Source organism: Ranitomeya imitator, chromosome 3 (assembly GCF_032444005.1).
Source record: "Ranitomeya imitator isolate aRanImi1 chromosome 3, aRanImi1.pri, whole genome shotgun sequence".
NCBI lineage: Eukaryota > Metazoa > Chordata > Amphibia > Anura > Dendrobatidae > Ranitomeya > Ranitomeya imitator.
In genome coordinates, this window is record NC_091284.1 from 845,707,045 (window position 1) to 845,722,793 (window position 15,749).

Sequence of the window (15,749 nt, forward strand, 5' to 3'; positions counted from 1 at the left end):
ACACCGGTGGCCCCCTGTTCTTCTGTCCCCATTGTTCCCCGTTCCTCTAAGCCACCACCTCATGCTGATACCCGTGCCAAAGTGCCTCCAGTTGCTTCTACTGCGTTTTCTGCAATACGACGAGGAGAGGAAGTAGCAGAGCGCAGGTGTTGGCTGTGGGCATCTGGGGCATCTGCAGGCCTCATGCCCAGCCAGCTCATGGAGAAGTCGTCCTCAAACCCCTACAGCACCTTCAGGTGGGAGCCGGCCTCCAGGTTCCCTTACCCCTCGCCCAAGAGGACGCCTTGGATGGAGTGAGACCCAGCAGAGATGCTATCGATGTGGACAGCCGGGGCATCTGCAAGCCTCCTGCCCAGCTGTTCAAATGAGGATTAATCCTGTACCCAGTCGTATTATTAATTATGTACACCCAAGTGCCATGGAGGACGACGTGTCACCACTACGTGAGGACTGGCCTAGTGCCTCACCCACCCATGTTGCACCACTAGGAGTTTATGGTGTGCGACTTGCAGCTATGACGACTTCTGCTCATCGAGGTAAGCACTTGCAGGAGGTCGTGCTGGATGGACAGAGACTTATTGGATTTTGTGACTCAGGGGCTTTCCTCACACTGGCTTATCCCCGAGTGGTTCGGCCCGAGGCAATCCATCGAGGACCTGGGATTGTCATTGAACTGGCTGGTGGACAATGGAGGACTATTCCCACAGCCACTGTGGATCTGAACTTTGGTTTTGGGGTCAGGCGATGTGTGGTTGGGGTGATGGGTGGTCTGCCTGCAGATGTTCTCCTGGGCAATGATATGGGAGAGCTACGATGCCAATTCGTGGCTGTATGAAGCCACATGTAAGTTACGCTCTGCCTATCCCGGAAGATATCGTTCACAAAGTCTTGGAAAACGGCTGGGGCATTACAGAGCCCGAAGGGCATCACCAGATATTCATAGTGCCCATCCCTGGTGTTAAAAGCCGTCTTCCATTCGTCCCCCTCACGAATGCGAATCAGGTTATAAGCACCCCGCAGATCTAGTTTAGTAAATACCCTTGCTCCCCGAAGCCTATCGAAGAGCTCAGATATCAAGGGCAAAGGATACTTATTTTTAACGGTGATGGCATTAAGACCCCTGTAGTCTATGCATGGACGCAATTCCCCATTCTTCTTCTGCACGAAGAAGAACTCTGCCCCAGCAGGTGACACTGACTTCCTAATGAATCCTCTTGCCAGATTTTCCTGGATGTACTGTGACATTGCCTCCGTCTCCGGGAGAGATAACGGATAGACTCGACCCCGGGGAGGCTCAGCACCAGGCAAGAGATCAATAGGACAGTCATAGGGGCGATGGGGCGGAAGGATCTCCGCTGCCTTTTTGGAGAACACGTCTGCATAAGACCAATACTGCTTGGGGAGAGAGGAAAGATCTGCGGGTACCTCTGTAGTAGCAACCTGAACGCACTCCCTCTGACACCTACCCCCACAAGATTCGCCCCATCCCAGGATTCTGCCAGAGGACCACTCGATATGAGGAGAGTGGTACCGTAGCCAAGGTATTCCCAACAGGACCTCATCAATTCCCTCAGGAATGACGAGCAGAGATATAATCTCCTGATGAGATGGCGACATGGACAGAGTAAAAGGGATGGTCTGGTGTGTTATCTGTGAGGGCAGTGTCGACCCATTCACCACTCGTACCGTTACTGGTTGAGCTAGCATAACCAGGGGTATTGCGTGACGTTGGGCGAAGACAGAAGACATAAAATTGCCCTCCGCCCCAGAATCCACGCAGAGCTCTACCGAGTGGGAGAATGAGCCTATAGTAATTGTCCCCTTAAAGGACAATTTGGAGGCAAACGTCGCCGTGTCTAGTGTACCTCCACCTACTACCACTAGACGCTGACCTTTCCTCGACCGCTGAGAACATCTGGTGGCTAGATGTCCTGACTGCTGGCAAACATGACAGACCTTGAGTGCACCTGCGGTCCGGGACTTAGATCCCGCTTGTGACACTTCCCTGGCCTCATGTGACTCAGGAACCAGGACCGGAGATTCCAGAGGTTTGGCGAAGGTAGGAGCCAGCCGAAACCTCTGCCTACACTGGGCTCGCTCTAACCTCCGCTCGTTAAAACGGAGGTCAATTCGAGTGGAGACAGTTATTAACTCCTCCAGTGTGGCAGGAGTCTCCCTAGTGGCCAGAGCGTCCTTAATGTGGTCAGCCAGGCCCCTCCAAAATATGGGGATAAGAGCTTTATCCGACCACTCCAGCTCTGAAGCTAAAGTGCGGAAGTGGACGGCAAAATGACTGACCAAGGACTCACTCTGAGTTAATGCCAGCAGTTGGAGCGCAGTATCATGGGTGACTTGAGGTCCTAAAAAGACCTGTTTCAGAGTGCTCAGGAACAACGGAGCACTCTGCACCACATGATCGCCACGCTCCCACAGCGGCGTAGCCCATTCCAACGCCCTGTCCGACAAGAGAGACACTATAAATCCCACCTTAGCCCGCTCTGTGGGAAAACGTGCAGCCAGGAGCTCGAGGTGAATAGAGCACTGACTCACAAATCCCCTACAAAATTTGCTATCACCAGAAAATTTTTCTGGCAGCGGGAGGCGAGAAAATGTCGGAGCAGGGGTGGCAATGGACAGGGTTGCTGCAGCCACGCTAGCAGCCTGTACAGCAACTGCGGTAACATCCACAGCTGAGGTTGCGCTCTCAAGAGCCGCCAACCTACCCTCCAGCTGCTGGATATACCGGAAGGATTGCTGTTTGTCCGTCATTACTAGCCAGACCCTGGCGCTAGTGTAATATTAGGGCTAGCGGAACGCACCAAATAATAATACAGATAGAGTATGGTGCGTTCGCAGCCCGGGGTCCACCGTGCAGAGATGGAACCTGCTGCCAAGTAATGACGGACTATATGGCGGTACTCATAATTATACACACGTGGGTTAAACTTCACCCAGCGTGAAGGAAGCAATCCTGTTGCGTCACAGGATCGCGGTACCGCACATAGAGGGCGAGCAAGTAGTCAGCGAACTCAACCCCAACTAGGATTGAAGTCCGATTAGACCCTTGCTGGCACAACACCACAACTGGGTGTGTAAGGAAGCTAAATAACAATATTAGGGCACAAGAGTGCATGCGGTGCCGCACTGACGAACGCCACTAACCACCCAGGCTTGGGTAAGGAAAGCACAGAGGAAGTGCACGGCGCCGAACTGGCGGTCACAGCAACTGGACGCTGTAACGTGTGATTAGTGCTGTAGGATAAGTCGGGCGCTAGATAGCAACCATACACCTTCCGCGAACAGACATTCAATAGGGAAGGGATATCCAAGGACGACTTGCACTCACAACAAACACACGTAAGCAAATGTACACTAGCGCATGGCCGTGCGGTCATGCGCAGTTTATATAGTTGCAGCACAGGAAGTGGCCACAGAAACTTTGCCCTTCCAAGACCTGCCAAGAGGACCAATGGAATGTGCTGCAGAGCCTGAGCACATGACCCTTGATCTCCAACGGGAGATCTTGCCCTGGGCATGCTCAGTGTCTGCAGACAAGAACTTAGTCCCAGAGAAGTCCGCTCGCTGCTGACCAGCACTGGCTTTAATGGCAGAAGCTGAAGAAGCAGCAGTAACTCTCTGTACAGCGTGAGACTGAGCAAGACGCTGGGACCGACGTCCTTGCTGAGCAGACTCCACTGCGGCTGGATGAGAATGGGAGACCGCAGCGGAGATGGCTCGAGATTCCCCCTGTGCAGAAGCGGGAACTCGAGACCTAACAAGATGTGAGTTGATCCTTGAAGGAGAAGGAGTGGGGATTCTTAGCTGAGGCAAGACCCCATGTCCATCTGGGACTGCGGAAGCGAACGGGGCGAGACTTGAGCTGAGGACATATCTCGTCGTTCGTGAGATTGTTTTGGGATCCATTGGACTAATTGTGGACTATTGCTTTGTTACCTGGCACAAGGATTATCGGGAGGTGCCCCCGAACCTGTTCCATTGGACTAATTGTGGACTCTGTAGATCTACCTGCATGTGTTGTTCCAGCGTTCTTGATAATAAATCTGTGGAATCATCCCTCGGCCTATTGTCCCTTCTTGCTCTGCCGTACACCCCGTCACAGTGTCCTTTACCTGCCATTAGATGACCAGGGTGAACGTGCTCTGTACTGTTATAGGCCAGTGAGTTTTGGGCACGGGGGCTGTGATGGCACTAGTTTATTTTGTAAAGAAAGGACCTCGCATTGGGGAATTGGGCATTACATTACATTGGGCCTACTTCTGAACTCTGTGAAAGATAAACTTAGGCACTCAACTTAAATGGAGTTTTTTGTAATTTATTGTAGTCATCAAAATAAACGTTTTGGCCTCAATGCTTGGCCTTTTTCAGTAACAATTTCCATAAGGAAGATATAGAAGCGTCCCTTGGACGTGATGTGGGATGTACGGCACTAGTGCAGTATGAGCTGCTCGAGGTAATGAAGTCCGGGTTATAGTGTCCACAGTTAGTTATCAAGAGACCGGTGCCGGCTTGTGCTAGTGTGACGCGGTATCCAAGGGACGCTTCTATATCTTCCTTATGGAAATTGTTACTGAAGAAGGCCAAGCATTGAGGCCGAAACGTTTATTTTGATGACTACAATAAATTACAAAAAACTCCATTTAAATGGAGTGCCTAAGTTTATCTTTCACTGTATAAGGCTTAGGACCCTACTAAGGCACCATTTCCAGATAGAGTTAAGAAGTATAGAGGAAAACCACGTGCACTGTCTCCTGCAATGTCTCTTGTTTAACTGGCAGTAGATCACCAGGGTGAACGTGCTTTGTACTCTGTTATAGGCTGGTGAATTTTGGGAAAGGGGCTTGCGATGGCACTAGTCTATTTTTAAAAAAGGTACCCCACATTGGTGAAACCACATCCTTGTTGGCAAAGACTTCATAACATTTGTGTACCTTAAAGAGCTCACTTAAAAAGCTCATTTTTGTGCTGCCTGGTTGCTCACATTGGACACAATACACTCCATATAAATTTGATAAAGCAATGCTGTTAGTTTGGCTCAGTAGTTCATTACAAATATTTATTTGTCCACTATATTAGTTTGTCTCCTTGAGAGCGATAACTTTGGCTGCCTCAAATGTACAAATGGCGAATATACAAATGATGATTTATAACACAGATTGAAATACTGTACCCAGAATGCATTCAGACAATCACATAGCTGCATTTCCTGTAAAACATTAACAGATGTGACAGACGATGCTCATAGTGACACAATCTTGATAAATGTGTGTTTATTCACTTCACAAACAGTTCTAAGCCTCTATATGTTTGCTGTTTCTCATTGTAAAACATAAAGGTTTCCTGAAACTATGCCGGTGGTGGTTTGATCTAAATCCTTGTGGCTTTTATTTTCTAGGGGTTTATGGCCCCTCAACTGATGAGTCCATGATATCTCAGTTTCATCCAACCTTGAAAAGTGGCCACTTGAAGGTCTGGGTGAAATTAGAGTTACTACAAAGTGTTATTCACTATACAAGACCAGAGAAACATGACTGAGACAGATGCCAAAACTGGGGTAGGCTGGCTTCACACTTGCGTTTTAAAACGCAGCGTTTTTAACGCAAACGCATTTGGTGCAAAAACGCGTTTAAACGCAGCGTTTTTTAGACGCATGCGTTTGTGCATTTAAACGCGTTTTGATGCGTTTAAACACATTTTTTTCCTGCGTTTGCATTTTTGGAACGCATGATGAGAAGTGTGTGACAGCTGCCAATCATCAAAATCAACTAGAAAACCCACTATAAACATAAATACCTAGGGTTAGGGTTAGGATCCCTAGTAACCCTAGGGATCCTAACCCTAACACAAACCCTAACCCTAAAACACAAACTGTAAGACAAACTGTAAGACAAACTGTAACACAAACTCTTACCCTAACCCTAAGGGATCATAACCTTAACCCTAAGGGTTAGGGTTAGGATCCCTACGGTTAGAGTTTGTGTTAGAGTTTGTATTACAGTTTGTGTTAGAGTTTGTGTTTTAGGGTTAGGGTTAGGGTTTGGGTTTGTGTTACAGTTTGTGTTACAGTTTGTGTTACAGTTTGTGTTACAGTTTGTGTTAGAGTTTGGGTTAGAGTTTGTGTTAGGGTTAGGCTTAGGGTTTGGGTTAGGGTTAGAGTTTGTGTTACAGTTTGTGTTACAGTTTGTGTTAGAGTTTGGGTTAGAGTTTGTATTTTAGGGTTAGGGTTAGGGTTTGTGTTAGAGTTTGTGTTAGAGTTTGTGTTAGAGTTTGTGTTACAGTTTGTGTTACAGTTTGTGTTTTAGGGTTAGGGTGAGGGTTAGGGTTGGGGGGGTGGCTTATAAGTGTGTATTCTTGTGTTTTTCTATAAAAACGTATGCAAATGCATGTCCTTAAAAACGCATGTGTTTACATAGACATCAATACGTTTTTTTGCCGCGAAAAAATGCCGCTAAAATTACTACATGTTGCATTTCTGCAACACAACGCATGCAGAGAAAAAACGCATGCGTTGCAAAAACGCGTTTAAACGCATGTAAAAAAAACGCATGCGTTTTTAATGTTAAGTATAGTTTTACCGCAAAAATGCAAACAAAAAAAATGCAAATGTGAAACCAGCCGTCCATGTACCATGTGCTGATACCTACATAATTGGGGACGCCCATGTAGTGTAGGTAATCTCATAGGGGTTCTCTGTCTTGGTGTTGCTTCTCGGATATTCCAGACTTGTGATGTTTAAAAGCCTCTTGGTGATGATCTAACTATACTGCATGTGGTTAATCTTCATATATACGTAATCACTATATTTATTTAATCCTTATATGTACTTATTAACCTGTGTATGTTAACACATGCAAAAGTGTACGCACTCACACTATTCAGTCATACTATTCCTTGAATTTTGTAGTTTTCAATAAAATTGCCTTGTATTGCAAGTATTAGCCTTATGTAAAGCCGTATCTGAACCTTAGTGTTAAAAACACTGCAAATAAAATTGCTAAATTCTCCTGTAAATAATTGTGCAAAGAGGGAACCATCAAACCAGTAGAAAATACGAGTGGATTTTCCTGGGCCCATCCAGTATGTGGGTTCCCAGGTATAATGGGGGCATATGACTATGCAGCAGGGCTCGCCTTGAATTCAATACAACACTTTTTCAGGAGTCCCCTGGACATCTTATGACAGGGGTATTGTGGTGCGTCGTATTTCTTGGCAGCCCATCTACTCACAGCGTAGGATACAACAGCTTAGGAGACCCACTGTTTAACCCCTTCACGACCTTGCCCTTTTTCGTTTTTGCGTTTTCATTTTTCACTTCCCTCCTTCCCAGAGCCATAACTTTTTTATTTTTCCGTCAATTTGGCCATGTGAGGGCTTATTTTTTGCGGGACGAGTTGTGCTTTTGAACAACATCATTGGTTTTAGCATGTCTTTTACTAGAAAACGGGAAAAAATTCCAAGTGCGGTGAAATTGCTAAAAAAGTGCAATCACACACTTGTTTTTTGTTTGGCTTTTTTGCTAGGTTCACTAAATGCTAAAACTGAGCTGCCATTATGATTCTCCAGTTCAGTACGAGTTCATAGACACCTAACATGACTAGATTATTTTTTATCTAAGTGGTGAAAAAAAATTCCAAACTTTGCTAAAAAAAAAAAAAAAAAAAAAGTGCCATTTTCCGATACCCGTAGCGTCTCCATTTTTCGTGATCTGGGGTCGGTTGAGGGCTTATTTTTTGCGTGCCGAGATGATGTTTTTAATGATACCATTTTTGCGCAGATACGTTCTTTTGATCGCCCGTTATTGCATTTTAATGCAATGTCGCGGCGACCAAAAAAACGTAATTCTGGCGTTTCTGATTTTTTTTCTCGCTACGTCGTTTAGCGATCAGGTTAATGCTTTTTTTAATTGATAGATTGGGCGATTCTGAACACGGCGATACCAAATACGTGTATGTTTGGTTTTTTTTTATTGTTTTATTTAGGATGGGGCGAAAGGGGGGTGATTTAAACTTTTATATTTTTTATATTTTTTTCATATTTTTAAAAACATTTTTTTTTACTTGTGCCATTCTTCAATAGTCTCCATGGGAGAAGCTGGCATAGCCTGATCGGCTCTGCTACATAGCAGCGATCATCAGATGGCTGCTATGTAGCTGAAATGCAGGTGTGCTGTGAGCGCCGACCACAGGGGGGCGCTCACAGCAGGCCGGCATCAGTAACCATAGAGGTCTCAAGGACCTCTATGGTTATCTTCCTGATGCACCGCCGACCCCCGATCATGTGACGGGGGTCGGCGATGACGTCATATCCGGCCGCCCGGCCGGATGCGGTAGTTAAATGCCGCTGTCTGTGTTTGACAGCGGCATTTAACAGGTTAATAGCGGCGGGTGAATAGCAATTTCACCCGCCGATATTGCGCGCACATGTCAGCTGTTCAAAACAGCTGACATGTCGCGACTTTGATGTGGGCTCACCGCCGGAGCCCACATCAAAGGGGGAGACACGACATGCGCCGTACTAGTATGGCGCATGTCGTGAAGGGGTTAATAATGGCCTTTAAGAAGATTAATGCCGCCTGATGCACCAGTAAAAATAGGCTCTGTGACTTTAACCCCTTTACCCCCAAGGGTGGTTTGCACGTTAATGTCCGGGCCAATTTTTACAATTCTGACCACTGTCCCTTTATGAGGTTATAACTCTGGAGCTTCAATGGATCCTGGTGATTCTGAGATTGTTTTTTCGTGACATATTGTACTTCATGATAGTGGTAAAATTTCTTTGATAGTACCTGCGTTTATTTGTGAAGAAAACGGAAATTTGGCGAAAATTTTGCAATTTTCCAACTTTGAATTTTTATGCAATTAAATCACAGAGATATGTCACACAAAATACTTAATAAGTAACATTTCCCACATGTCTACTTTACATCAGCACAATTTTGGAACCCAATTTTTTTTTGTTAGGGAGTTATAAGGGTTAAAAGTTGACCAGCAATTTCTCATTTTTACAACACCATTTTTTTTAGGGACCACATCTCATTTGAAGTCATTTTGAGGGGTCTATATGATAGAAAATGCCCAAGTGTGACACCATTCTAAAAACTGCACCCCTCAAGGTGCTCAAAACCACATTCAAGAAGTTTATTAACCCTTCAGGTGTTTCACAGGAATTTTTGGAATGTTTAATTAAATAAAAATGAGCATTTAACTTTTTTTCACAATTTGTTTTATTTTACCAAAGGTAACAGGAGAAAGTGGACCCCAAAAGTTTTTGTACAATTTGTCCTGAGTACACCGATACCCCATATGTGGGGGTAAACCACTGTTTGGGCGCATGACAGAGCTCGGAAGCAAATTTGACTTTTCAATGCAAAATTGACTGGAATCGAGATGGGACGCCATGTTGCGTTTGGAGAGCCACTGATGTGCCTAAACATTGAAACCCCCAACAAATGACACGATTTTGGAAAGTAGACCCCCCTAAGGAACTTATCTAGAGGTGTGGTGAGCACTTTGACCCACCAAGTGCGTTACAGAAGTTTATAATGCAGAACCGTAAAAATAAAAAATCATATTTTTCACAAAAATGAATTTTCGCCCCCAATTTTTTAATTTCCCAAGGGTAAGAGAAGAAATTGGACCCCAAAAGTTGTTGTACAATTTGTCCTGAGTACGCTGATACCCCATATGTTGGGGTAAACCACTGTTTGGGCGCATGGGAGAGCTCGGAAGGGAAGGAACCCCCCCCACAAGTGACACCATTTTGGAAAGTAGACCCCCTAAGGAACTTATCTAGAGGTGTGGTGAGCACTTTGACCCACCAAGGGCTTCACAGAAGTTTATAATGCAGAGCCGTTAAAATAAAACAAAAGTTTTTTCCCACAAAAATTATTTTTTAGCCCCCAGTTTTGTATTTTCCCTATGGTAACAGGAGAAATTGGACCCCAAAAGTTGTTGTCCTATTTGTCCTGAGTACGCTGATACCCCATATGTTGGGGTAAACTCCTGTTTGGGCACACGGGAGAGCTTGGAAGGGAAGGAGCACTGTTTTACTTTTTCAACGCAGAATTGGCTGGAATTGAGATCGGACGTCATGTCGTGTTTTGAGAGCCCCTGATGTGCCGAAACAGTGGAAAAACCCCAATTATAACTGAAACCCTAATCTAAACACACGCCTAACCCTAATCCCAACAGTAACCCTAACCTCACCTCTAACCCTGACACACCCCTAACCCTAATCCCAACCCTATTCCCAACCGTAAATGTAATCTAAACCCTAACTGTAACTTTAGCCCCAACCCAAACTGTAGCCCTAGCCCTAACCCTAGCCCTAACCCTAATCCTAACCCTAGCCCTAACCCTAGCCCTAACCCTAGCCCTAACCCTAACCCTAGCCCTAACCCTAGCCCTAACCCTAACCCTAGCCCTAACCCTAACCCTAGCCCTAACTTTAGCCCCAACCCAAACTGTAGCCTTAACCCTAGCCCCAACCCTAGCCCTAACCCTTGCCCTAACCCTAGCCCTAGCCCTAACTTTAGCCCCAACCCTAACTGTAGCCTTAACCCTAGCCCCAACTCTAACCCTAGCCCTAACCCTAGCCCTAACCCTAGCCCTAACCCTAACTTTAGCCCCAACCCTAACTGTAGCCTTAACCCTAGCCCCAACTCTAACCCTAGCCCTAACCCTAGCCCTAACCCTAGCCCTAACCCTAACTTTAGCCCCAACCCGAACTGTAGCCTTAACCCTAGCCCCAACCCTAACCCTAGCCCTAACCCTAACTTTAGCCCCAACCCTAACTGTAGCCTTATCCCTAGCTCCAACCCTAACATTAGCCCTAACCCTAGCCCTAACCCTAGCCCTAATGGGAAAATGGAAATAAATACATTTTTTTAATTTTTCCCTAACTAAGGGGGTGATGAAGGGGGTTTGATTTACTTTTATAGCGGGGTTTTTAGCGGATTTTTATGATTGGCAGCCGTCACACACTGAATGACGCTTTTTATTGCAAAAAATATTTTTTGCGTTACCACATTTTGAGAGCTATAATTTTTCCATTTTTGAGTCCACAGAGTCATGTGAGGTCTTGTTTTTTGCGGGACGAGTTGACGTTTTTATTGGTAACATTTTCGGGCACGTGACAATTTTTGATCGCTTTTTATTCCGATTTTTGTGAGGCAGAATGACCAAAAACCAGCTATTCATGAATTTCTTTTGGGGGGGAGGCGTTTATACCGTTCCACGTTTGGTAAAATTGATAAAGCAGTTTTATTCTTCGGGTCAGTACGATTACAACGATACCTCATCTATATCATTTTTTAATGTTTTGACGCTTTTATACGATAAAAACTATTTTATAGAAAAAATAATTATTTTTGCATCGCTTTATTCTGAGGACTATAACTTTTTTATTTTTTGGCTGATGATGCTGTATGGCGGCTCCTTTTTTGATCACGTGTTATTCCACTTTTTGTTTGGCGGTATGATAATAAAGCGTTGTTTTTTGCTTCTTTTTTTTTCTTACGGTGTTTACTGAAGGGGTTAACTAGTGGGACAGTTTTATAGGTTGGGTCGTTGCGGACGCGGCGATACTAAATATGTGTACTTTTATTGTTTGTTTTTTTTATTTAGATAAAGAAATGTATTTATGGGAATAGTATTTTTTTTTTTCATTGTTTAGGATTTTTTTTTTTTTTTTACACATGTGGAAATTTTTTTTTTTACTTTGTCCCGGGGGGAGGGACATCACAGATCGCTGATCTCACAGTTTGCACAGCACTCTGTCAGATCAGCGATCTGACTTAGAGCACTGCAGGCTTACCAAGCGCCTGCTCTGAGCAGGCACTTGGTAAGCCACCTCCCTCCCTGCAGGACCCGGATGCCGCAGCCATCTTGGATCCGGGGCCTGCAACGAGGAAGGAGGTAGGAGACCCTCGGAGCAATGCGATCACATCCGTTGCTGCGGGGGTCTCAGGGAAGCCCGCAGGGAGCTCCCTCCATGCGCGATGCTTCCCTATACCGCCGGCACACCGCGATCATGTTTGATCGCGGTGTGCCGGGGGTTAATGTGCCGGGGGCAGTCTGTGACCGCTCCTGGCACATAGTGCCGGATGTCAGCTGCGATAGGCAGCTGACACCCAGCCGCGATCGGCCGCGCTCCCCCCGAGAACGCGGCCAATCGCGTATGATGTACTATCCTGTCGGTGGTCATACGGGCCCACCCCATCTCGACGGGATAGTACGTCATATGTCAGAAAGGGGTTAAGAGTCCCTCCTTCGTACATGAAACAAGATGGGTCTGCTTATGTGTCACATACCACATGGCCAGCCAGGGGGGTTACATGTTACAGAGACATTTCCCAGTGAATGCATTTGTAGTGGGTGAAACCAATGTTAAAGTTGAAAAACGCTTAACCCTCCGTCACATACAATATTCGGACTAACGAGTTCACATACAATGTGCCTGTCAGGCGCCTGCTGGAAAAATACCTATAATATCTAATGTTTGCAATTTCAGTGCTCTAAAAGTGATCAGTGACCTTCATAGGGATGTAATAAAAGAGACTACACATAATCAGTTGCAAAAAAAAACATTTACTTAACATAAAACTAATAACTATGAAATACAAACTTTTCAAAACTCCCGCCAAATAGTCCCCAGTTTGACTCTCTCAAAAAAATGTACAAAGAAAATTTTTGAACACAAACTTAATTTTAAGATACCTTAAGTACTATTAAAAACATATTCAATCAGAAGTAGATGCTGAGGTTTCCCCAGAAAAGTCACACTTGCAGAGCAAATAGCAAGAATTACACACCATTTTTGCATGTGTCAGGCAAATTGCTTTATGACATTTGAGACATTCATAATTTGAAAGCCTTCTGGTTCCGCTTTCCGTTTGACAGGTGGTGCATCTCCTTCTTTTGTGAGGTGGTGCAGATGGTGACTTTTCACCATCATCTTCTGGGCGGAACCTTTTGAGCTGAACTTGAAGGCGAGAGGGGATACCGATTGTTTTCACGCTTCTCCTGCGTAGCTCTCCAAGTACTAGCTCATGGGCCAATTTTTTCAGATACAATCGTCTACGGAGTGGTTCAAGCTTGTTTTCAAGATAAATTACTTGTGAATTTATACCACCCAAATTCAACATAGCAAAAAATATGACCATTGGCCAGCGTTTGATGTTTCTGCTGATGTTGAAAGTGGAGCACATCTGATCTGCTGTATCCACACCCCCTTTGGTGGCATTGTAAAATGTAATAATCTCCGGGTTTTTTTCTGCCCCAGTCCCAGGATCGATGGCAGCATCATCATGAAGTGTTGATAGAAGAAGTACGTTTTTTCTGGAATGGCTTCTTGTTCCATTTAGTATTTTTATCTTTTCCAATATAATATGATCCAACTTCTTCATCCTCACCACTGTCACCATCTTGCTCTGTTTCAGAATCCAGGACACATTCTTCCACCTCATCATGAGAATCAATCTCACTTTCCTCTCCTAAATCCTCCTTCTGTGTGAGGTCTCTATCATCTAACAGCATGTTTGTTACTTCCTCAACATCAAGTTGTTTGGATAAATTGTACATTTTCCTCTCCATTTCAGCAGATAATCTGAAGCAAGAGAAGGAATATGTTATGGAACTACTGTATATGCCTGAGCAGCACACTTTCTTTTATAAAATCTCCCTTATTTCTATGAAATATCCTCACATTTTGTGCTATACATTCATAAAACAAGCTAAATAAACTATTGTGATGAATAAAAACATAAAATACCAACCTTACTGAATGTGACGTATTCACATACAATGAGCCTGAGAGATCTGTGCAGCTATATCCTCTCCCCTGAAGCTCTGGAATCCAACTGTGATATCAGGTTTCACAGACCTTCAAGAGACAGGAGACTACCTGGAGGGAGGGGGTTTCCTCACAATCTGGTGAGGAAGGAGAAATGAAAGTAAAAGAGAAGCGCCTGTCAGATCAGTTGTATGTGACGGAGGGTTAAAAAACGCTGCATCTGAACTAAGCCTAAGTGGGGGAGGAAATTTTCGGTCTGGGGTTAAATATTTGGCCTTACAGGCAAGTCATGAACCTGCAGAGGATGGACCTTGACATATTTCCAAGCAAGACCCATCTTGGTTTTGTTTTAATGTGTTTTTTTGTGGCACCGGGGAAAATGGCAGAATCTCGGAGAAAACTGATTAAAGCTGTGACCTTGGAGTCAGGAATGCTTCCAGGGGCGATCCCCATGAGGTCCCTGTGTCATTTGAGCAGTGTTTCCATCATTTTCAGATGTTTTTAGACCTTGAAAGGACCCCGGGGGGATCGTGGTAAAAATACTCGGGTTTCCCATAGACTTACATTGGGCTCGCTGTTCTGGCCGAGTACCTGAGAATTGCTCGACCCGAGCAACGAGCACCCGAGCATTTTAGTGCTCACTCATCACTATTGGTCATCCTTTGAGCTATTTTTATCTGGGTGGGTGTGAGTAGTTCTGCCTGACAAGGGGGCTGATCCCAAGAGAGGTAGGACAATAAGCCACATTTTTAGTTAGTTGATGCGTCTTGGGAAGGGCGAGGATTTGCAGCAGCCGACAGGTCCTGGTGGAGATTGGAGATCATTTTCCACATGGGATTGTGATGTCTCACCACCCTGCTGGACTTGAGGACCGAATCTAAAGACTTTTGTTGCACATTCCTTGGTGTTGGATTACCGGGTGGCACCCCCGGAGTTGTCCCATTTGTGTGGCAACCTTGCAGCCTCTAAGCAACCATATCTACATTTGATGCTATATTCTCCCAGTCTCAATAAAAGTTGTTGGATTATTAATTGGCCTGCTGTCCCTGCCTGGTCTGTCACACACCCCGTCACAGAATCCAGACCTGAAGCACAATCAGTACAAGAAAACAGAAGCAAAATCAGTACATAAATAAAACATAAAAGCCTATTCAATGCAAGAATACAGCACCAGAATGACCAACTGTACAGAAATAGATCAGCAGAACCATCACCACTGAAGGAATACATCACCAGAGCCACCATCAGTACATGAGTATGGCAAGTAAAAGAAGGAGAGGTCCAGCTTGACAAATATGCAAATATTTAAACATGGATGAGTTAAAAAAATGCAAAAAAGATTAAAATATCATGATAGATACATCCTTAAAACATCAATACGTTCCTGGTGTGTAGCACCCTTAATCATAAATACGGCACCAGAACCACCATCAGTACATGAATACTACACAAGAACAACAATCAGTTTTGTTTCAAGCTGTGTTTGTTCCACACCATCAGATGCATCCCTTTAATTATAATGTAGTCCATTTGGTTTCCATTAGAGTATCCATTAAATGCTGAACACCTTAATTGAAACCAAAAGGCCTCCATTACAGTTAAGCTATATTAGTTTCCAGAACTATTCTCGGGTTTGACGTGTAAAATACAGGATGTCAGGGATGCATGTTGCTTTTTTTTTTACCTAGTCTTGCGTAGCAATGAGTAACTAATATACCTACATTTAAAATTTCACCTCTGTTAAACCAGATTACAGCCCTAGGAGACCCAAGAATGTTACACACATAATTTCTGGTCAATTAAAGACTTTGCAGTATTTACAATATATGGCAAATTCATTTGATGCAAAATGATTTTTTAGGGAAAAATTCAACAATTGGCAAATTAGAATTTCTAAATTTTCCCTCATCTCTAAGCTCACTCTATACCTACATGTAATA

The 15,749-nt window shown here is 44.6% G+C and overlaps 1 protein-coding gene across 1 annotated transcript in view; it reads right to left on the reverse strand.

Moving 5' to 3' along the window:
* The window catches only part of LOC138671450 (tyrosinase-like), a 222,375-nt gene that overhangs the window by 17,651 nt on the left and 188,975 nt on the right, over nt 1-15,749 (reverse strand). The gene's annotated exons all lie outside the window — the stretch shown is intronic.